This window comes from Talpa occidentalis, unplaced genomic scaffold, assembly GCF_014898055.3.
Source record: "Talpa occidentalis isolate TD23 unplaced genomic scaffold, MPIMG_talOcc4v2.1 talOcc4.12, whole genome shotgun sequence".
Lineage (NCBI taxonomy): Eukaryota > Metazoa > Chordata > Mammalia > Eulipotyphla > Talpidae > Talpa > Talpa occidentalis.
In genome coordinates, this window is record NW_023601212.1 from 94,890,209 (window position 1) to 94,911,938 (window position 21,730).

The 21,730-nt window shown below is 52.0% G+C and overlaps 1 long non-coding RNA gene and 1 other non-coding gene across 2 annotated transcripts in view; one reads left to right on the forward strand and one right to left on the reverse strand.

Annotated features, from left to right (window-relative positions):
* Positions 1-583: 583 nt before the first annotated feature.
* The window catches only part of LOC119241912 (uncharacterized), a 29,832-nt gene continuing 8,685 nt past the window's right edge, over positions 584-21,730 (forward strand). The window contains exons 1-3 of the long non-coding RNA XR_005124394.2: positions 584-651; positions 793-970; positions 9,157-9,260. This is a non-coding gene — a long non-coding RNA (uncharacterized LOC119241912). The remainder of the gene's footprint in view (positions 652-792; positions 971-9,156; positions 9,261-21,730) is intronic.
* On the reverse strand, positions 2,929-3,000 carry TRNAT-CGU (transfer RNA threonine (anticodon CGU)). Its single transcript has one exon. It is a non-coding gene; the product is annotated as a tRNA-Thr (tRNA).

Below are 21,730 nucleotides of genomic sequence, written 5' to 3' on the forward strand. Positions count from 1 at the left end.
TTTTTTTTAAAGATTTATTCACTTATTTATACAAGCACTGGGCACAGTCAGAAGCGCGGGAGGGTGAGAGAATTCACCAGAGCCAGAGCGGGGAACAGAACAGGCAGACTGACGAAGTACACTGCTGAGGGGAGCAGTGGGCGTCGCAGGAGAGGTCTGTGCGCCATGTGGGACCCTCGCCACCTGTGGCCAGGGATCAAACCGGCTCTGCAGAGGCTGCGGGCAGCTTCTCAGCCCAGCACTCAACCGCTGCGCCACCAGGGGACATTTTGGGGATTTTTTAATGGGGAGGAACATAGGCATTCTTTTGTGGCACTTCATGAAGATCACAATGACACTGCTGAGGGGAGCAGTGGGTGAGACAGGAGAGGTCTGCTGTGCCATGTGGGTCAGCTTCCTGGCTGGGGGTGAACTCAGGCCCTAGAGGTGGGCCTTCGAGGTGGAAGCACTGAGACTTAACCCCTAGGCCACCAGCGAGGCCCCTGAACATTGCCTTTTTCTAAAGTCCCTCCTTCACCTGAGGCAGAGAAGGGGGGTGGTGAGAATGCAGTTTCCTAGGATGATGTCATAGAGGAGTTCTGTTCTGGTCTCTGCAGTGATGGACAGGAACACCTGTGCACTTTAGGGAAGCAAAGCCTGCTACTCCCCAAAGTATATCTCTGGCCGAAGGATTATTTCAAAGGAGGGTCTCTGAAGCCTGGGAGGATACTGCCCTTTTGTTAGACTATTTCTAGGAGGAATACATGCTATTATTAAGGGTATTTTTGATTTGTTTTTCGTTTTCTCTTGCAGTCTTGATATTTGACTTCATGCCAGCCTAGAAGAACCCAGAAGGTTGGGGAGTTTCCTGCGCCCCTACAATAGGAAAACTGATGGTGTCCATGGCTCCTGGCTTACTTGCAGGACACGGTGGTCTTGTTACCCCGCGATGGGGGTCTCTACCCGACATGCACAGCTCACATGATGTCAGGTATATGAGAAACCAGCTTTATTTGTGAATAGATAGGCAAGGAGATAAGAGATACACTCAAATCTACCCCCCCATTAAGAAAGGAAAGGGGGTTCTATTGATTTGGGGGATGTGGGGGTTGAGAAGAGAGGAGTTAAAGTTTTATTGTCTGGAAAGCAAAGAAACTGGGCTAGAGTTTGTTGTTCCTTGGGACATGAGGTCTGAGGGGCTTTCTTCAGAGAGCTGGAGTTGGAGTTTGTTACCCCTGCCTGCCGCCCCTCCTCTGCGTGCCCAGTCACTAGCCGGCCTTGAAGCTTCTCTCAAGGCTGACCCTCCCCTTGCTTCGTGCGTCAGATAACTGTGTCTGTAAATACAAGCCTCAGAAGGAAAAGCCTTGGCGCTTTTTTCTCTTGTACTTTATGGTATGAGACCAATTAACCATTGCACCTCAGTGCGTTGTATTTAATGGGGAGGGAGATTTTTGGGATTTTTTAATGGGGAGGAACATAGGCATTCTTTTGTGGCACTTCCTGAAAATGAAAACAACAAAAAACGGAATGATGCCCCACAGGGAAGAAGAGAGCATGCAAGCAAGCATTGCTCTGCCTCAATTCTGGATCATTCTAATTTCCCTGCATTCTAAGGGTTACCTATGTGTTGGTGGTATTTTTTTTTTAAAGATTTATTTATGCATACAAGAAGTGGGGTACAGGCCAGAGTGTGGGGGGGATGAGAGGATTCACCAGAGGCAGAGCGGGGAGCAGAACAGGCAGATCTACGGAAACACACTGCTGAGGGGAGCAGCGGGGAGACAGGAGAGGTCTGCCGCGCCTTGGGGGTAGCTCCCTGCCCGGGGATTGAACTCGTGCTGCAGTGGCTGCGGACACCTTCCTAGGTTGTGTCTTAACCCCTTGCGCCACCAGGGAGGCCCCGCTGGTGGATGTGGAGGTGATTGGGGTAGGGGGTTACCCCTCTAATCCAGTCACTTGTAGAAAACCCAAAGAACTCCGTCTGCGGGCTGAGGTGAAGTGTGAAATCTTCCAGCGCCCGACCTGCTGTGGCCGCGGCCGCCCCCCCACGCCCCCCCGGGAGGCCGGGCCCCCTGGGGCCGCGCACCCCCGAGCCCCGGAGAGGGGCGGGGCGCAGGCTCCCGCCCGGCCCCGCGGTGTGGACGCGCGTCCGGGCACCCCCGGGCTGAGGCGCGAGAGGCGCTGGGGTTTTCTATCCTGGACTTGAGCTTGCAAGTCAGTGCGGGGCGCGCCTCGGCCGGGGGCCCCGCGAGCGGAGTTAACCAGCCCGCGGCCCTCAGCGGAGGGGCCCCTTGCCCGGCCTCCCCCGCCCTCAGAGAGGGGCACCCGGGGGTTCATCGAGGACCCCCAGGTACGCCAGGAGCCCCGTGTGTGCTCCCTTCAACTGGGACTCTGGGGGGACTCGGGCGCCCCCGATGTCAGCCGAGCTGGGCTTCGGGTCACGGGGCGCCCCGGGGGCCACTCGAGCTGCCCCCCTCGAAAGCAAAGGGCGTGGGCGCGCCCTCCAGCCTGGCGGGGGCGGGACCCCCCAGCGCCGGCCGCGGGGTTCGTGGAAACCGCGAGCCCGACGGAGCCGCCGCGGGGTGCGGGCGGGGCGCGGGGCGGCCGCGGCTCGTCGCTCGAGAGGCTCAGCCGGACTTTAACGACAGAGAGACGCTGGGGAGCCAGCGCCGGCGGCTGGGCTGGGGGACCCCTGGGGGCCCCCCTCGGGGCAGTCCCCCCGTTCCGCCCGCCGACCGGGCGCGGGTCTGCCCGCGGGCCGGTCGCCGACCAGGCCAGAGCGCTCGGCTCCCGCCTCCCGCGCGAAGGGCGCGTGGCCCCGCCCCGGGTGAAAACATTTGCCCGGGCGGGCGGGGGCCTAGACGCGACGCCCGGGAGGCGGCGACCGCCCCAGCCTCCTGGAAACGGCCCCGATTCTAAAAAGTCTCCCGCGTGACGAAAGCGGAAGCGAGGCACGGACGGGGTTCGAACCCGTGATCTTCGGTTTACGAGACCGACGCCTTACCACTTGGCCACCGCGCCTGCGTTAGAGCGGCGGCCCGGCGAGCCTCTATCTTGGCGTCGCTCCCGTGCGCTCGCCCCGCGGGCGCGCCCGCGCGCGTCAGTGCGAGCGCGCCCGCGCCGCCGTCCCGTGCGGCCCCCCCCCTCGCGCGGCCTGCTGGGGGGGCGGGGCCGGGCTCCCCGGGCGCGGCGGCCGCGCCTCTACCTGCTCGCGGCGCGGGGCGGCGGCGGGGCTGGACTGGGGGCTCCCCCGCGCCCCGCGTGCCCGGCCGCGTAGGCGGGGCCGGCGGCCCGGGGTCCCCGGGGCCGGCCTGGATCTCGGCGCGGGCGGGACGTCGACCCGGGCCCGAGCCCGCTCTCCACAGGGTCCGCGCGGCGCGGGGTCGGGCCTCGGCTTCCCGGGGCGCCCGGGCGGGTGAGCGGGGCGGGGGGGCCGGGGGGCGGGGCTGGGGGCGCGGGGCGGGCGCAGCGCGTCCGGGGGGGCGGGGCGCGGCTCGGCCGGCACCCGCTGCCCCCGCCCCGCGCGCCCCAGGTGCGCCAGGTGCGCCCGGTGCGCCCGGAGCTGGCGCTGCCCGGTCGCGTGTGTGTCCGGGCGCGGGCCGGCCGCGCATCTCCCCGCCGCGGAGTCTCCGTCAGTCGCGTCTGCGCTGCCGGTCGAGTGGCTGCAGCGGCGGTTGTGCGCCGTGCAGTGTAGACAGCGGCGGGTCGGCGGGCAGGGGCGTGTGTGCGGCAGGTGTCGCCCTCGGCGTGTTGCTCGTGGGTGAGCTGTGCCGGGCTGGCGACAGTGTAGAGCAGGTTTACACACTGCGGTCTGTGCCGTCTCATCGCCTCATTGATAGTGGTTTTCCATCAAGTGACCGACTCAGGGGTGACTGAATCAGCCCGGGGGGGCCCTGGGGGGCTGCACAGACCTTTCTGCTACCCGTGTCTGCGCACGCGGGCGCCTGCATGCGTGTAGGGTGTGTGGGGGCAGAAACTAAGGGTGCCCGCCGGCAGCCACGCAGGTGTGCAGCACAGGCAAGGGAGGCGTGTTCACCACCTTGCTCTAAACGTCAAGGTTTGGGCCGGTGAGTGGAGAAGGCCCTGACGTTGACCCTCCAGACTGGCCCTCGTGCCCCGAGACAGGGCGCCTGGCCTGCTTGCACTCTCCGTGCAAACCTCCCTGCGGCTCCTTAATGGGGGGAAAAAAAAAAAAAAACAAACAAAAAAAAAACACCACCATGTGTTCAGAGTTAAAAAAAAACACGAATGAGCCTTGCTTGCTTTCTATGAGTTGATCCTAGTTCTGCTGTTCCTCTCCTTTTTCTCTTGTTCGTTGGCTTGTTGGAATTATTGTGCAGACGTGTCGGGGGTGGTAAAAAGTGAAAAGTTAAGAGTAGAAATTCATTGGGGTGCTGAGCCCAGAACTAACTGGCAGGTGGAAGATGGTGCCCAGGTGCCCCTCCCCACCATGAAACCGTTCCCCGAGGGGAGGGAGGGAAGGTGTTCAGCCAGCAAGGCACCAGGCCGGCTTTCCGTGGATCGCAGCGGACAGGTAAAGAGTCCAGAGCCCTCAGTGCTTTTTCAGGCTTTTAATGATCTTTCTACACCGTTTGTAGTGAGTCAACCGGGGGCCGGGCAGGTAGGGGGCCGGGAGGCTGGTAGGCCTGCTAGCCTCTGGGGAACCTTTATTCTCTCTGGGTTCTCTCTGGCGTCTTCTCGTGGGCTCTCTGCCGTGCTCCGCCCTCTGTGACGCCGCCCCTATGTGCTCAGTCTCTCTGCTCAGGTGTGCCCACTTACGCATGCCCAAGCCACGCTCCAGGTGTCCGCCATCAGGCATGTGTACCCCGAGCCCACACTCCCAGGAGCCTCCGGCCTTTGAGGCCGCAGGTGATAGTCACAGAGTCACGGCGCAGAAGCCTGAGCGTTTTCATTTGCCCTACAGAAGGGAATGATTTGTACCTTGACAGACAGGTAGGATGTCTGGGTGTCCCGGGGCTGGGGGCCGTGTGAGAGACTGGTCCTCTGAACTTCAGTGACCCCAGAACTAGAGAATGCAGCTGTGAAATGGTCTGAGCCTATTTATCTTGCTGGTGTAAAGTCCCGAGAGCCCACAGACCTGGCTGGTGGACCTGCCCGCCCACAGTCCTCAGGCCCTCAGGCGCTCCTCAATGAGCACAGTAGAAGGAATGAAGTCGGGGCTCCCTTTCAGTGGGTTCAGTCCTCTCTGTGGTTCTGGGGAACCTCCTAGGCCTGGACAGCCCTGGCACTGCCCTTCCAAGGAGCCCTTCCCCACCAAGTGGAGACTCTGAGCTTCTGGTGGACAGGAGTCGCGGTTTGCCGGCACTTCTGGAAAGAACTGAACCCCAGCAGATGGCTCCTGGGGCCGGTGGGTCCTGCTGGGAGGAACCAGAGTGTGCCAAAGCAGGTGGCGCCTGTGGCCTTGGGGAAGGTGGCGCTTTAAATGAGAACTGTCGGCCTGATCTGGTGACAAAGCCAGGTGACGGTAGGGAACTCTATCTCTTTGTTGAGCCGTATTATTAAGTTGCCTAGTCTGAATAATTCATAAGCATTTACATTTCTTTTGTGTTGAAATTTAGTCTCTTTCCTTTAAAAAAATATACATATATGGCTTCATTTTTCCTGCACCCCTTTGTGTCTCCCGTGGGACCCTGAGCCAGAAGCAGGAAATTTTAACCTGGGCCTTTGCCCTTCAGACCAGGGAACCTGAATTCTCCCCAAAAGTATGTGAGGTGTGTGCATTTCTGGGGAAGGGATGTCACTGTTTCTGCCAGGGTTTCTAAGAGGCACCTCCAGGCCGTTTTACTTCCTCTCCTTCCTGGGGTCAGGATTCACCTGGATCCACTGAGGGGCAGCGTCCCTTTGCAGTTTGGCCACAGTTGAGGTTGACCACGTGAAGGACACCCTCCCTGTCCAGGGGCCCCTGCTGCAGGCCACACCCGCATCCTGCCTCCCTGCTCTCGAACCTCCAGAGCAGGCGCCTCCATTTTAGCAGCAGTGCTGAGCCTGTGAGGGCCGCACCTGTGCCTGACCTGCCTGCACATCTCAGGAAGGTGCAGACTGACTGGGAGGCCTGGGGGAGGTGCTGCGTTCTGACACCCCCTGGAGGGTACTGAGGTGGCTCATTGGGGTCGTTACTTTGAGAACCATCGCTTTAAAGCATCTTAGAGAAATTCAGTTGCTTGCAGAAGAGGGGGAAAAAAAATCCTCAGACTTGGATATTTAGGTCACCTGAGGCTCTTGACCAATTACCCAAATCAAGACTTCAAGGGGTTAAATATCAACACTATGAAGCTATCCCAGCCACTGCAGCTCGAGTTCGATCCCAGACCAGGGAGCCACCCACATGGCACACCTGTCTCGCCCGCTGCTCCTCTCAGCAGTGTATTTCAGTCAATCTGCCTGTTCTGCTCCCCACTCTCTCCTTGGTGAATCCTCTCACCGCCACCCCCCCCCACACCTCTGGCCTACACCCCAGCTCTTGTATGCATAAATAAATCTTTAAAAAAAAAAGGCTTCAAAGAAAGCTCCCTCAGCCACTCACAGCACCCCAGCCACGGCAGGTTTGGCAACGGGCGGTTTAGAACCAGGGCTGGGGTGGGCATGGGCTCCAGCTGCAACTGGCCTTCTACATCCCCTTTCTCATTTCCTCCCTTCTAGCGGGTGTGCCATGGTGTCTCCTTTTGATTTGCATTCTCCACCACGGTGATGTTAAGCACCTGCTCAGGTGCTTCTTAGCCATTTGTTAACCATTTGATGAAGCGTCTACTCAAGTCTCAGGCCTGGTGTTTATGGCCTGTTTATCTTCTCGTTGAATCATCAGAGATTGGGCATATCCTGGATAAGTCTTGCGTCAGATATGTGTGTTGTGAATTTTCTCCTGGTTTCCAGCTTGTCTTTTTAGGCTCGAAATGGTGTCTTTTGAAGTGCACACAAGTTTTAGATTTTGATGAAGTCCGCTTTCTCAGTTCTTTCCTGGGTCATGCTTTTTTGCATCCTCTCTAGGAAATCTTTGTCTCCCTAGGTCACAAAAGTTTTCTTCTAGAATTTTTGTCATTGTAGCTTTTGCATTTAGGCCTGTCATTCGTTTTAAGTTAATTTTTGTGCATATGGCGTGAGGAAGGGCTTGATTGTTCAACTTCTTCCCACGAGAACATCCAGTAGTTCCAGACCTTTGTTGAAGCTAGCACCCTCTGCCCATGGAACTGCCAGGGCACGGCGGGTGCAGGTCAGTGGGCTGTGTATGGTGGGCTGGTGTTTGTGTTTTGTTCCATAATCTTCTCTGTCCTTATGCCAATTGCCACAGACTTTGGATCACTGCATTTGATGGGGAGTACGGAAATCTAGTTACTGCCAGTCCTCCAACTTGGTTCTTTTTTTGCAAAATCATTTTGTGTGCTCTAGGCCCCTATACATCTATGTGATATTTAGGATCAGCTCATCAGTTTCTCCAAATGCTTGTTGAGAATTTGATGGAATTGAATCTCTAGAGGAATTTGGAGGAGATTGACATCTTGGCTCTAGTGAGTCCTCTGACCCATGAATATTTCAGTTGTTGTGGCTGGGAGTCTCCAGCTCTAGATTTGTGAGTTTGTGTGTTCTTCAGTGGAGGAATAGCTGGAATGTTTGTGGTCACTGTGCTCACCTTAGCACAGATCCCTGCAGTTGTTGTGTGGGGTCCTGCGGCATGTATGATGCAGGGACCGAAGGAGACGTGTTGCTGGTCCAATGACTGCATCAAAATTCAAGACAGGGGTCTCCCAGCTGGGAAAGAGGCAGTTCTTGTTTCTGCACCTTTTTTTTTTTTAAGATTCATTTTTATTTATTTATTTATACAACCACTGGGTACAGTCAGAAGCGCGGGAGGGTGAGAGAATTCACCAGAGTTAGAATGGAGAGCAGAGCAGGCAGAATGACGAAGTACACTGCTGAGGGGAGCAGCGGGTGGCAGGAGAGGTCTGCGCGCCATGTGGGACCCTCGCCCGGCAGCCTGGGAACGAACTGGCGCTGCAGAGGCTGCAGGCAGCATCGCAGCCCAGCGCTCAACCGCTGCACCACCGGGGAGGCCTTGTTTCTGCACCTTTTACAAATAATGCCTGCCACACTCTCGATGTTGTTAAAACAAAGGTAAGTTTTGTGCAGAATGCCCAGCACGCCCTCGGCCCTCAGTTATGGAGCCTTTAACCTTGGGAAAGTAGGTCCCGCTGGTTCATGCCGCAGCCAGGCTAGGAGCAGGTTGGCAGCTGTGAATAATAAGGTTCATTTGCTTCATTCTTTTTTCCCTTTTGTTTTTTCAGATAAGCTCTGAACAGGTCAGCCAGGTTATCTGAGGTACAAACACGAGCATGCAGAGGGGACAAGGGCTGACGTCTTAAAGGCAGTAGCAGCCGCAGGGGAGCAGATGCTGTGTTGCTGTTTCTCCTCTTTGTTGGTTCTGCATAGTGGGGCGCGCCGCCCTCGCCCTCCCCGCTCTCTCTAGCTCGCCCCCTGCTCCTTTTCCGGGGGACCCTCCATATGAGCTCATTTTGACTCCTTCCATGCCTTTTTCCTTTGCCTTTGTTTTGACTGTGTGTCTACATAGGGGGTGCAGTGCTTTGGGTGGGATTTTACTCCCCACCAGTGTTATAGTCGTGTATGTGTTTTCTAGTATATCTTTTCCCCTTTTTAAACCCCACAAAGCATGGGCGTTCAGCTGCACCATCCCCCACCATCCACCATTCCTTTTGACTCCTGCCTCCAGCTTTGCTGTTTTTACTAAATCCCCTATCGCTGGCCACCTAGGTTGTTTCTGACATTCTTCACTGCGGCACTGCTCTTGCCTCTCTGCACCTGCCTCCCATACACGGTGTGGTGGGTTCTTGAGTGTGGGTGGCCAGGGTCGTTGCTGTCCTGAGATCGCGTTTCTGTTGGATTTCTGCGACCTTTACACAGTTCTGGAAACGGCTGCTTGCTGAGGAGTGTGCCTGGCAGTGCCCCTGGGTGGCAGGAGTGGATTAAATTTTGTCTAGCCTCTCATTTTTTACTCGATGGGGAGTTAATTGGGAAGAGGCAGAAAATACCGGCCCCACGTGTACTCTGTGTGACGACAGGGCCGAGTTCACCCGACTGGCTGAGACGTGTGTTAGGGGTGTGAGTGTGTTTGTATCAAACTGACCAAATTCCTTTGGCTCTTTTCAGTGTGAGCTCGTGAGGAGGAAGGTGTGACTGGCCTGGCGTGTGGATCCCCGCACCTGCGATGCTGCTTTGTGGAACGTGGCACCGGCATCTCCACGACGTTCCAGGTGGGTGTCTTGCTGCAGGAAAGAGTCGGTTCTCTCCTCCTTGAGGTGTGTGACTGTTCTGTGCTGTCTCAGATACTCAGACCTTTAATCCGAAGTCGTTCTGTCACCTTTCTGTGGAACTTATATTTTGAGAGCATTTTTTGATTAAACGACACTTGAGCTGCTGGGTGGCGAACGTTTTTGTCACTGAAACACAGTGTCAGGGAGCGCATGCTTGCTCTCGGACCGTCTTCCTCAGGGGCCGCACCCCACCCCCCTTAACACCTAGGAGTTGAAGGTTTTAACATGGAGTCAGCGAAGTAGGTGTCATCACGTGCAAGTGACTCTTAAAAAATGTCATCTCCCTCTGTCAGCTGCGTTTTCCTGTCCCGGCTGTGCGTGTGGGAGGCGAGTCTTCCCAGGCCTGCTCCTGGCACCTAGAGAAGATAAACGGGTGCAGGGAAGTGAGAGGGAACGTGAACATCAGTTGACTTATGGCCGGAGACATCCATTTGGCATTTCTCCCCTATGGCTTTGCTTCGGTGCCGCAAACCTGCAGATGTGCATGTAAAACTGGGTGTAAAAATGTCAAATGTGAGTGATAATCCCCACCCCCCCACCCCGCCGCCATTACAGACTCACTGGGATTCCTTTTACGGAAACATGCATAAGGATTTTATTGGAAACATTTTGTTTTGGCTGTTCTCTCTTACTTCATGGTTCTTAGAAAGCTGTCACTTGACTGGTTGGAGGCCAGCGCCGAGCCTCGGCTGGCTGTCAGGGTGCCCGGGGGGCACCTTCCATCCTCTGCGGTCTTGACAGACAGCACAAGGGGAGATACTCAGAGAAAGTAGAAACACTGCATCCTGATCTCCTCTGAGCTCAGATTAAAAAGCCACTTCTTTCATGGGGAGAAACTCAACTGTAGGCATCCAGGTGGCTTTTTTCTTTGGAATTGGGTGGGTTGGTTGGTTCTTCTTGCCCTCTTATAGTCTGCATCGTCCCTCCCCCGCCCCCAGGTCCCCCATTCTGCTTTCTATCAATATGTATGTTTGCATAACCTAGAGTTTGTTTAAATGGAGTCTGTGTCTCCTGGCTGCTTTACTTTTCTGGCTTCCTTCCCATCCACGCTGCCCTTTATGCACTCCTAGTTGCTGCTGAGGGGTGTAGACATGTGGGTGGTTTTCCAGCTTGGCACCATCACAAGTGCAGCTACTCTGAACATTCCCCTTCCTGCCTTGCGAAGGACACCCGAAGGCTCGCATCCCTCCTGGCTAAATACCTGGGAGGGAAAGACCCCCTCAGGCTTACTTTCTTGAGAAATTGACAAATTGTTTCCCAGGGTGGCTGCCCCATTTACATCCCCACCAACAGTGTAGAGAGCTCCAGCTCTTCCACCTCCTTGCCTACTCTTGCTGTAGTCAGTGTTTTAATTTAGCTAGTCCGCCAGGTGTGTGGTGATAGCGCATTGTGTCATTTGCATTTCTCTGATGATTACTGCTATTGAATGTTTTTTGTGTGTTCAAAATGAAGCTCTCTCCTTGGGGGGAAGTGTGTTCACATTCATTGTGCTTTTTTTTTTTTTTTTTTTAAATTGGGTGGTTTGCTTTCTTATTACTGAATTTTGAAAGTTCTTGATATTTTCAGGTTATGAATCCTTTATCAGCTACATGATTACCAAATATTTTCTCCTGGTTTGTGACTCTTCTCATTCTCTTAACAGTATCCTTTTTAAGAGCAGATGTCTTAAATTTTGATAAAATCCAATTTATTTTCTTTTTGCATCATTCTCATTGCAGCTAAGAAATCTTTGCCTAATTCAAAGTTGTTTCATTAAATGACTGATGGAATTCACCAGGGAAGCTGTCTGGGCCTGGGGTTTTCTGTGTGAAGAGACTTTTTCACTATTAATTTAGCTTCTTTAATAAATACAGGGTTGATTGGGTTATCTATTTAAGTAACCTTTATTATATCCTTGTTTTTTTCTTTCAAGGAAATTATTTCATCTAAACAGTGCTTTTTTTTGGGCCATAACATTTTTTATAATATTACCTACTCGTATTTATCAATTCTGTGGTTACGTCCCCTTCCTTGTTCCTGATGTTGGTGACTTGTGCCCTCTCTCTGTTTTCCTGACTCGTCTGATAGAGGTTTATCAATTTTATTCTTCTCCAGGGACCAGCTTCTAGTTTCATTGATTCCTTTCCCCCCACTCCCCCCACTGTTTTCTGTTTCATTGACGTCTGCTCTGACCTTTATTATTATTATTTCCTTTCTTATACTTGCTTTAGGCTTAATTTGCTTTTTTTCCTAGTTTTTTTTTTTTTTTTAAAGGTGAACACTGTGCCATTGAGGTATTTCTCCCATTCTAATATAAAGGCACTTAGTACTATAAATTTCCTTTCATGAACTGCCTTAGTAGTATGTCACATGTCAAACCATTTATTGTGTTAAACACAATAAACTTTTTTTTTTTTTAAAGATTTATTTGTTTATTTATATAAGCACTGGGTACAGTCAGAAGTGCAGGAGGGTGAGAGAACAGAGCGGGGAACAGAACAGGCAGACTGATGAAGTACATAGCTGAGGAGAGCAGCGGGCGGCAGGAGAGGTCTGTGTACCATGTGGGACCCTCGCCCGGCAGCTGGGGCTTGAACCGGCGCTGCAGAGGCTGGAGGCAGCTTCGCAACCCAGTGCTCAACTGCTGTGCCACCAGGGAGGCCCACAATAAACTTTTTATTTTTATTCAGTTCAAAATACATTTTTTAAACTTTCTAATTTGACTTATTTTTGACCTACAGGTTGCTCAAAAGTGAGTTATTTAGTTTCCAAATAACTTAGGATTTCAAAAGTATCTTCCCTTTATTGATTCTTAATTCCATTTTGGTAGCAGAATATGTGCCTTTGAAAAGAATGAATATTTTTCTATTGTTGGGTGAGGTTTCTGTACATGTCAGTATAATAAAACTGGTTGATATCTTGATTGTTGATATCTTGTTTTTTTGAATCCTTTCTGATTTTCTATTGATTCATTGTAAAGATTAGTGAGAGGTATTAAAATCTTTGGCTGTAATTGTGGCTTTTTGGCTCTTTGAGGTGTTTTGTTTGTTTTTTGCTTATTTACTTTGAATTTGTTAGTATCATAAACATTTAGGATTCTTTTGATTTCCTATGCATTTATCATTGTGCAAATTTTAAAACCTTTATCTCTGATAAGATACTTTGCTCTCAAACTTTGTCTAATATAAATATCACCACTCTAATAATTGATTAGCATTAGCATGGCATATACTTTTTTTAATGTTTACTTTTTTAAAGATTTATTTATTTAATCATACAAGAACTGGAGTACAGGCCAGAGGTGTGGGGGATGAGAAGATTCATCAGAGACAAAGTGAGGAACAGAACAGGCAGACTAACTGAAATACACTGCTCAGGGGAGCAGTGGGCCAGACAGGGGAGGTCTGCTGCGCTATGTGGATAGCTCCCTGGCTGGGGATCGAACTCGTGCTACAGAGGCTGCATCCATATCTACGTCTTTATATTTGAAATGTGTTTCTTATAGGCAGCACAGATAGGTTTTGCTTGCTTTTAGCCATTCTGAAAATCTCTGCCTTTTACTTGCATTGTTTAGACCATTTACATTTAATGAGAATATTAATATGGATACTTTTTTTTTAAAAAAAGATTATTTATTTATACAAACACTGGGTACAGTCAGAGGTGAGGGAGGGCGAGAGAATTCACCAGAGCGGGGAGCAGAACAGGCAGAGTGACGAAGTACACCTGAGGGGAGCAGCAGGTGGCAGGAGAGGTCTGTCGCGCCATGGGGACCCTTGCCCAGTGGCCGGGGATCGAACTGGCGTTGCAGAGGCTGCAGGCAGCTTCGCAACAGAGTGCTCAACCACTCCACCCCCAGGGAGGCCCTAATATGGATAAATTTGTCATTCAGCTCTGTTTTCTATTTGTCCCATCTGTTTTTTTGTTGCCTTTTATCTCTTTTAATGAATCTTTGGATTTGGGGAATTTTTATGGTTCCATTTGTCCCCCTGGGAGGTTAATTAGCAGTAACTTTTTGTTTAGTGTTTGCTATAGGATTCATAATGTACATCTTTCACTCACATGGCCTACTCTTAAGTGCTACTATTCCACTTCATGAATAATATAAACATTTTATAATAGTGTCCTTCCAGTCCCCCACCTATCCTTTATGCTAGTGATGCCATCTATTTTACTTTTAACTATGTTATAAACCCCACACAACATTGTTGTCATCTATGTTTAAATAGCCCATTATCCTTAAGAAGATTCAAATACTAAAAAAAAAAAAAAAAAAACTGGCTACACACTTACATATTTACCATTTCTGGTGTAGTTCATGTCTTCCTCTAGCTCCAGACTTCCTTCCATCGGGTATAATTTTCCTTCTGCCTGAAGGACTTCCTTAACATTTCATGTAAAAAGCTGCAGGTGATGAATTATTCCAGTTTTTTATATTTGAAAAAGTTCATTTTTGAAAGATACTTTTGTGGGTTCTAGAACGACAGTTGACAGTGTTGTTTTAGTACTTCCAAAGTGATGCTCCTCTACCTTCTAGCTTGCATTGTTTTTAACAAGACATCTGCAATCACCTTTATCTTTGCTTTGTTATACATAACATGTATCTTTTCCTCTGGCTGCTTAAAAAATGCTTAAAGGTGGTAAAATACACAAAAGAAATCGTGGAACACCTCAACAATTTGAAGTGGTACAGCTCAGTGGTATTAAATACATTCACACTGTGCTACTGTTATCCATCTCCATAATGGTTTTCTTCTTGCAAAACTGCAATACTGTACTCCTACTAAACAGTAACACCCAGTGTTCCCTTTCACATTTCTTCTAAGGGCAGGTCTAGCAGTAATGAGCTCCTTGGCTTCTGTTTATCTGGGAATGTCTTAATTTCTCCCTAATTTTTGGGAAGGATACTTTATTACACACACAATATTCAGTTGATAGCTTTTTTCTTTTAGGACCTTTTTATCCCCTCAAGCTTTATTGAGTATACTTGTAAATAAAAACAATATATATTTAAGGTGTGTAATGTGATGATTATATAGATAAATAAACATTGTGAAATGGTTTCCCCAGTTGAGGTAATTAGCACGTCCATTACTCCACAGTTACTCTCTTTTTGTGTATGTTTTGTGTGTGTTTGGGGTACACGTGAGATCTACTCTTCTAGCACATTTCAGCCCAGTCCAGTGTTGTCAGCTGCAGGTGCCATGCTGGGCATTAGATGCCTGGAACTTCTCCATCTCATAACTGAGTATTTGTGCCCTTGACCTGTCCCCATTTGCTCCACCTCCCAGCCCGTGGGCACCCACATCCTACTCTGTGATCTGTGCTCCTGACTGTTTCAGATTCCACGTATAAGTGGGGTCATCCAGTTTTCATTTTCTTTGACTTGTTGCACTTTGCGTGATGTCCTCCAGCTCACCTGGGTTGTGTCCAATGGCAGGGTTTCCCTGTTGCCTAAGGTTGATTAATAGTCTAGTGTGTGTGTATGTGTGTGTGTGTGTGTTGGGTGTGTGTAGACAGGAAATTTGGTATGAGGAGAGTGGTGCTGGTATTTGGCACTTTGGTAAAATGAGGCCTCCTCGTGTGACTAGGGCACTCCAAAGTAAAACGGGGATAATTCAAACCCATCGTTACTATGAGGGATGCTGTTGGGTTAAACATTTTTGTACTTGTTCGTTGACCGCCACAAATTAGGGTAATGACGGCTGACGTAAGGAGGGTGGATACGGTGGCTTGTGTTAAAAAATATTTGGTGGATGCTTCTGTAGGGGGTACATTAGTTTTTTTTTTTGAGATTGGAATAATTGCTAATGTATATGTCATGTTTATTTCAAAGCCAACTCAGAGTATTAACCAGTGTGAACCTGATATGAGTATAGTGAATGAGATGATAAAAGGGGATTGATAGGAACGGGAAGGATATAAAGCAACATTTCTAGGCACGACAGCCCCTGTTTAGCTGACCTTCCTGGGGGATGTGGTGTAATGTGGCAGTGTGGAGATTTTTGAGTTCCCAGGAGTAGGTTCAACCTTTATAATTCTAGAAATAAAAGCACTTAAACCTCTAATTTACTTTATCAAAATAACTCATCAGATGTATTTTTCATGTTTGTGGGGAGACGCTTGGTGGGAGGCTGGGTGGTGGTGTTTCGTATGAAGAGTGCCAGAGTTAATGGTAAAGTTCATTCTCATAGAAGGGAGAGAAGTTGCTCATATTGGAATCATGGGTAAAATGCCCAAATTCATAGGAAAGAAGTAGAAAAAGGGTTTTAGTAGTGAAGTTGATTGTGTATAGTTCTGACATGTTCTGACATGTCAGGGATTGTGACATGCTTCTGTGCATGATCCACGTGTCTGTGTTTACACACATGTGTGCAGCGTGCACACACAGACATGTATGTGTATGCATGTATGTACATATCGCCCATCCTGCTGCTGGTGGACATTGTTTCCCCCCTTGTCTGTTGTGAATGGTGATGCAGTGAACAGGGAGCGCAGCTCTCTGAGATACTGATCTCATGTCCTCTGGATATACACCCACACGTGGGGTTGCTGTATCACAGGGTAGTTCGTTTCAATTTTTTAGAAAGATTTTATTTATTTTTGCATTGAAGAGCTGGGGTGTAGACCAGAGGTGCAAGGGGTGAGAGGATTCACCAGACAGAGTGGGGAGCAGAACAGGCAGATCTACTGAAACACACTGCTGAGGGGAGCAGCGAGCAGACAGGAGAGGTCTGCTGCACCATGTGGGTAGCTCCCTGGCCGGGGATCGAATTCAGGCTCTAGGGGTGATAAAGCTGAGACTTAACCTCTAGGCACCAGGGAGGCCCCTAGGTTTAATTTTTTGAGGGACATCCATGCTGTTCTAGCTTCTGTATTTCCAGTGAAGATGGTGTCCAGGCTGGACCAATTTCTGTTCCTACGGGCAGTGCCATGGGGCTCCCTTTCCTTCACCTCCCAACACTTGCGCCCTCTGTCTTGTTGATGACCTTTCTCACGGGTGAGGGGAGCCCTCTGGCTTTGCTCTTCCTTTCTCTGGTGACTGGTGATGTTGGGCACGTGTCAGCCATCTCTAAGGACCCTCTGCCCATTTTAAAATCAGATTTTTTTTTTTTGGCATTGAGGACACTAACCCTTTATCAGACGCATCATTTGCAAATCTTTTCTCCCATTTGTCGGTTGTCGTCATTTTTTGGGACTGTTTCCTTTGCTGTACAGAAGCTTTTTAGTTTGATTTTGTCCCACTTGTTTAATTTTCCTTTGTGGCTTGTGCTTCTAGTGTCGTGTCCACACAAGTCACGCCAGCGTCAGCGTCCAGGAGCTTTTCAGTTTCCTTCTAGGACTTTTATGGTTTCAAGTCTTGGGTGTAAGGCTTGAGGCGATTTTTATGTGTGATGTCAGACAAGGCTCAGTTTATTCTTCTGCGCGTGGATATTCAGTTTTCCCGACACTAACAGACCATCTCATCCCCACTGAGTATTTTTGGCAGCCGCATCAAAAATGAGACCACATATGAGCGGATTCAGCGCTGTCCTCTCGGGCCGTGTCTTTCTTAGGCAAGCGCCACACTGTAGTTTGACAACATAGTTTGAGCTCAGGAAGTGCGAGGCCTCCGGCCTTGTCCTTCCGTGCGGCCGCCTTGTCCGGGTGGGGCCTGGCGCATGCATGTTTACATTGTTGTTCCTGTTTCTGCGGAAAACGCCATTGGAGTTTTGATAAGGTTTGCTCGGCCTCTGTAGACGGCTGTGGCGCGTGTGGGATTGTAACCTTGTCCACGACCCTAGCTCGTGAACGTGGACTGCGGGGCCATTTGTTTGTGTCATTTTCAGTTTCTTTCATCATGGCCTTGCGGTTTCCGGAGTACAGATCACTGCCTCCGTGGTTAAATTCATTTCTGAGCATTATTTTTTAGTATGGATATTTGTAGAAATATTCGTCCTTTTCTTGCAATGGCTGTTTCTGGGGTTGGTGTCAAGATACACTGACCTAGTTGAGTCACTGGCTTGCCAGGGATGAGCACTTCCCTGTTCCTTCAGACTTGTGAACATTTGGCATTAACTCTTCTTCAGGGGTCTGCTAGAACTCATGGGCCCTCTGGGACCCGGCTCTTGGTTAGTTGTTTTAGAAATACTTACCCAGTTTCTTGTTTTAGGTTTGCTCATGTTTTCTGTTTTTTCTTGAAATCAATTTTTGGTAGTTTGTGACTTTCTAGGCATTTGTTTCCTCTAAGTGAACTAAATGATTGGCATGCGCTCGCTCATGGTGTGCTCTTGTCATTCCTTTTACTTTTAAATTAAATCTGTTTTTACACGAGATATTTCCAGCTCACAGAAAGGCACGGGAGACTAAAGGAGCCAGCCTCAGCGTACCAGTGCTAGCATATCGCCGGCTGCCCATAGAATGATTCGTCCCGAGGGACAGAGGCCGGCATCCCAGAAGGTGTTTGATACTAAATGAAGCCCACTTGGCACCTTCTGCAGTCTGATTCCTTTTCTTTACAGAGGCATCCTGGATCTTAGCATTTATATGCGTCCTTTCCGGCTCTTATATTTCGTAGAGAAAAGGGCACTCAGCGTTGTTGCTTGAAGTAGCCCTCGGACGAGGTGGGCCTGGCGGGGCCCGTTCCTTCCCTCGCATTTGAGGTCGCGATTCCTCAGCGTCGATGCACTCGAGCGAGCTCGTTTATGTGAATCTCCCTTTAAACATTCCCGGACTGAAAGGCCCATGCGTGGCTTTTGCTTCTGCCCTGTGGACGGTGCCAGGGTGTCCGCGGCTGAACGTGATGGCCTGTGTGCATGTGTCCCGAGGGAGGGGGTGAGCTCAGAGTCGCTGAGCATCTGTGTCTAGGGCACGACTAGCTGCCGGCACGCTGGCCTGTGACTCCGGGGCTGGCGGGTGTGCTGGGCGGCGACGGTCGCCGCGGCCTGGACGGCCAGCGTCATGGCCGGTCCCTGCATGTTGCCTCCGGGTGGTCTTTGCAACCAGACTAGGGTTATCGTAGTAAAAGCTGCATCGTGGATGCCCTTCACCCGTCGCGCCCGTGTCATCACTTCCTGAAACCGTGAGGGACCTGAGCATGGCCGCGAACCGGGCAGGCTGGCTGGGCCAGCGCGGGGACCCGCGTGCGCTGAGTCGTTGGCAGGAGCGGTCTGGGCTCCAGGGCGCAGAAGCTTAGTCTGAGATGTGCACTCCGCTTCCTTTGTCATTCGGGGCGAGTCATTTCCCCTCTGACCCAAGCTGCTCCAGCTGCAAGACGCGGGAGGTGGGGGTTGCCACCACTTCACGGTGTGGGGTTGTGCGCGGGCAGCACTTCGCACCGGCCTGGCGGTCAGGGGCTTCAGGGCTGTTGCTCCATCTGCACCAGGACGCCTGCTGTGCGCGCCCTGGGGTGTGTGTGTGTGTGTGTGTGTGTGTGTGTGTGTGAGTGTGTGTGTGTGGGTGTAGCATTTGGTGGAAGAGCCTTTTCTTGGTCTTCCTGCTGCGCTTCTGTCTCTAGCGATGACGTTCTGGGCACCTTTCCCGCTTGCTGCCGGACACGCTGTCAGTACAGGAAACAGGCTGCGTGTGTCGCGCAGCGGAACAAAACTGCTGGATCCGCTGTTGGGGGACGCCTGTGCCGCTTCCTCCGCTGTCGCGCTAGTGCCCCTTGGGCTCTGTCCAGCTGCAGGGGAGAAAACACAGCGAGGCCCCCCAGGGCCTAGGCTGACCCTGGTCATTCTGCACCGTCCACCGGAATCAAATCCTCTGCGCCCGCCGGACCCAGCCGCGCGAGGACGCTGCCAGCACCCGCGCCGTGGGCTCGAGGTCCTCGGGGCTCCTGTACCTGCGGCCCACAGTGGGGCACCCTGGCTCCGCCCCTCCCCGTGGGTGAGCAGCTCCCAGAAAGCCGACGCGCGCCCTGGTCGCGTCTAGCCGCAGTGTGGGTCTGGCGTTACTCGCCTGGCGTGACCTGAAAGGGAGGCTCTCAGGCTGGGGTTTCGCCCTGAAGGTGAGGCTGGGCCGCTGGGGATGTCCTTCGGCGTGTGGGGGACTCCACCCGCAGGTGCCGTGAGGGCTGCCCGGCGGGGTTGACACCGACACACCCTTGTCCTCTTCCGCCTTGGCTGGTGTGGGCTGTGCCCGCAGGGCCTGGTTCCAGGCCAGGGTGCCGCGGGGGCCTGCGGAGAGACCGAGGGCTGCGTCTGGCATCTGAAGCTCGCCCAGGGCCGTGCTCCTCGGAGAAAGCTGATCCCAGAGGAGTCGAGACTGGGGTCCTTGAAGGCCCGGCTGTCTCCGACCTTTCTAGATTGTGTCTCTTGGCATGTGCCGCCGGCAGCCGAGCTCCAGCCTCTGGCATGCGGGCCCAGCACAGGGAAAGGCCTCAGGCCGCCTCCCCCAACCTTTGCCCAAGTGGCTTCCTGGGTCCCTGCTTGCCCTGCAGAGCCCCTGGAGGCCCCTGTGCTCCTCGACCCCTCTGCTCACCCGGGCAGCGCCTCACCCTCTCTCCCTGGGAATCTTGGCTGCTCACCGCGATGCTACAGTGTCTTGGTCCTTGGGCCGCCGCTCTTACTCCCTGGGGTGGGCCAAGGGACCCCGGCCCCGGGCCGGGTGTGGCTGTCCCGGTCGGGTGCCCATCACGCGCGCCAGCACCACGTCCTCTTGTCAAGCGGGGAGTGGGGAGGGGGGGAGCAGGGTATGCGCTGGAAACTTACCGGAAGAACCCTGCGTTCTCAAGGCTTGTCCAGGGGCGATAGACCCCTCCCAGTGGCGTCCGTGACTGGGCTGCGCCCAGGGGTTATCTAGCGTGTTCTGGAGCTACGAGGGTGGCCCGTTAACTACACAGCTGGTGCGAGTCAGCTTCGCCGTGCGGTGTAGACAGTAGCCCGCTTTGGGGGTCTACGTGACTACTTTGGTGTAAACCCGGGCACGCCCGAGGACAGCCAGCACCTGTTTCTGTTGTGCGCCCCGCGGTCCTGTCTGGCCAAGGGAGGCCGCCCGAGGGGTGAGCCACGAAGCCCGGCCCCGAGCGCCGCTTCGCCGGCGGCCTCTGGCGGGTTGTGCTGAGGACGGCGGCTCCTTCCCGACGCCCCCCCCCCCCCCCCCCGCGGTGGGCGCGCTTCCCTCCCCGCGGGCCGTGGGCTCTTCTCAGCACAGTAAGAATCATAGTACATCAAAATGTTTTTATTTGGACACAAAAATTGCCGAGATATCAAACATTTCCCGATCAGCTACAATACTGCCACTATGTACAGAAGAGCCGCGGATAACTGTGCACACATATAAAAATACAGTATGCGCCACCTATGTACAGGACATGTGCAAAACGTATGGCATCCGAACATGATATGGAATTGATGTCAGGGTGCAAACAGCAAATACAAAGGCATCATGGTTTTTCGTTTAAAAAAACAACATAGAGGCAAAACACGAATGGACCCCGCTGCCAGAGCTTCCTGTTGAGTAAACCAGCGCGTTGCCGGGCAGGGCTCCGAGACTGGCGTCTCCTCCTCGCTCTCCAGAGAGATGCTGAGACAGAGTGAGACGGTGCAACTAAGAGGAACACCCATCACGCTGCATGTCTGTTGCAAGCAAGAGAAGTCGTTTGTACGTAGAGAGGAAAAACTACTAAATACATATTATTCTTAAACCAACACATCTATGCTATTTTACATAAAAACAAGAGAGAAATATCTACATCTTTGTGAAAATTATAACCTTAAATGGACAATACCTTTTTGGGATTTTTGAGATCTCATTCGTCTCAAATTTTAAATACAAAGTGCCGCCTTTTGGCAAATACTTGGCAATGCCTTTGGTTCCTTTAAAGCAAGTTTGCATTCTCTTGGTTACGTGAGGCTGAGTACTTTGGGTAGCTACTAAACCCTTCCTAGGCGTTTCTCCCTCCTATAAATCAGCAAGTTTCTTTACAGCACAATGCAGAGAGGTAATCGTTAGGAGTCTCGGTGCCCCTGTGAACTGGGCGAAAGCTTCGTCTGGGTCGTAGGCAGAAAGCTCTGCCACGCACAGCAGCGGCGTCGGGCTCGCCAGTGACTGGGGCACTGGATGCCAGAGGCCTGAGACCGCCCTGCTGTTGTCACAGTCGCGGCGTCTCTACCACGGTTCACAGGGCAGCGCGTCTGCGGAGGGTGAGGGCTCTCGTGTAAACGTGTGCAGCTTTTTTGAATCACAGGCCTCAAATCGAAGATTCAGGCGGAAACCCTTTCAGCGGTGCCTCTCCTCAGACACGCAAGGAAGGGGGAGGACAGACCTGCTCGGTGCTGGGCAGCCACTTCACAAACGTGGTGCAGAAAGATCACGGGACACGCAAGTCGTTGAAGGTCTGAACCAGGAAAAATGGCTAAATTGTGTTTTTTCCAGTTTTGACTGAAATCATGTCAAAGAGGTGCTGAAATGCAGTTAGGCTGCTCTCCAGAGACACATTTCTGCGCCTG